This window comes from Mastomys coucha, unplaced genomic scaffold, assembly GCF_008632895.1.
Source record: "Mastomys coucha isolate ucsf_1 unplaced genomic scaffold, UCSF_Mcou_1 pScaffold15, whole genome shotgun sequence".
In the NCBI taxonomy this organism is placed as follows: Eukaryota; Metazoa; Chordata; class Mammalia; order Rodentia; family Muridae; genus Mastomys; species Mastomys coucha.
The window spans coordinates 138,316,799-138,318,736 of record NW_022196897.1 but is presented as its reverse complement, the minus strand read 5'-3'; positions in this window follow the sequence as shown (position 1 = coordinate 138,318,736).

Genomic DNA, 1,938 nt, shown 5'->3' with positions numbered 1-1,938 from the left:
GGGAGGGAGAGTGGAAACACAAGATACCAAGTACTTCGTGGGGTATAAAGGATGGAGAGAACAAGTGACTTGATTCTCTACCCTGTTGGCCTCATTCTGACGGCTGCAGAAGAGCTCTAACAATTGGACTGAATTCAGATAACCCAGTGACACATAAGAGACTCATGATATCCTCTCCGGAAACCCCAAAGAGCCAAGCCACAGCAACAAACCTGCCTTGGTTTCCCCAGGACTAATACCGCCTGCTTTGTTCGGTGCAATGTCCTTAAGCAGAACCAGAATCAGATGGGCAGGCAAAACTGAGGAAAGAAATTTAATTTTTCTTTTTTTAATTAGATCTTTCTACCCAGTGGACTGTTGGATGTGGCTCATCCCTGGGCAGTCTTCCAGTTTTGAAGCTGAGAGTCTGGCTCTGGGTGTAGTGACAAGAGGAAGAGATGTGAGCATGTTTATGGTTCATAAATAAGACCACATTTGTACTCATGTTATAGAAAGGAGTCAGTACATACACATGGTAAACAGCTCAGGACACACTGGAATGGTCCATTTGTTCTGGGTTAACCTTTCCCCTAGGCGGCACCTAGGGAGGAATACAAGCCTTGAGGGTCTACAAACCTGGCTGCACGGAGAGAGTTGGTAAGGGACAAGCATGGAGGAAATGGTAAGGAGACTCAGAGACAAGGCTGGCCCCCCGACCAACGGGCAAAGCCAAACTTTGGAATGACTGACTGCCTGTTTCCCATGTCCTGTAACGTTCACTGGCTGGAGCTGGGGTGGAGAGTGGACCTCTAGGTTGTTAAGTGACCACTGTCTCAGATGGCTGCCTCTCTGAATGAATTGTCCCTTGAAGACTCAATTTCTGTCTCTGATCCTTGACTTTGTAGTGACTGTCACGGACAAATATATTGTCTGGTAACACAGGCATAGAGGTGGTGGTGGATATGTTACAGGGTGTCTTAGCTTGGGTTTCTGTGCCTGTAAAGAGACACCATGACCAAGGCAACTCTTATGAAGGCAAACATTTAACTAGAGCAAGCTTACAGTTTCAGAGGTTCAGTCCATTCCTGTCAAAGTAGGAAGCATGGCAGTGGGCAGACAGGCATGGTGCTGGAGAGTTCTACATCTTCATCCAAAGGCAGCAGAAGGAGACTGTCTGCCAGGCAGCTAGGATGAGGGTCTCAAGGCCTACCCCAATAGTGACTCCCACACCAAAAGGCCACAGCTCCTAATAGTGCTACTCGCTAAGCATATTTAAACCAGCACAGAGGGGACGATGCCCTGAAGTGAGGCACTGGAATTCTTTTCAGCCCAGAGGGTTGAGGGATGTTGGGGGGAATGCTCTCTCTCCAAACTGAAATTTACTTCCTGTCTTAGTCACTGTTCTTTCGCTGTGAAGAGACATCATGGCTAAGGCAACTTTTAAGAGTACATTGGAGTAGGAGCTTGTTTACAGTTTCAGGGGACTGCTCCATGGCTATTGTGACAGGGAACATGGTAGCAGGCAGGAGGCAGGCTTGGCTTTGGACTAGTACCTGAGAGCTCATATCTGATTTATAAATTCCAGGCAAAGAAAGGGAGTCAGGGGGAAGAGACTGGACACAGTATGGGCTTCTGAAACCCCAAAGCCAGCCCCCCCAGTGGCATACCTCCTCCAATGAGGCCACAGCTCCTAGTCCTTCCAAAATATTCTGTCAACTAGGTTCTAACATTCAAACACATGAGCCTGTGGGGACCATGCTCATTCAAACCACCACGCTCCACTCTTTGGCTCCCATAGGCTTGTAGCCATATCATAATGCAAAATTCATTCAGACCAACTTCAAAAGTCCCCAGTCTTTCTTTCAGTCTCAACACTGTTTTAAAGTCCGAAGTGGGACAAGTGTAAGAAAATAAACAACACAAACCAAGGTCACTTGCCATCATCAGAACACAATTCTC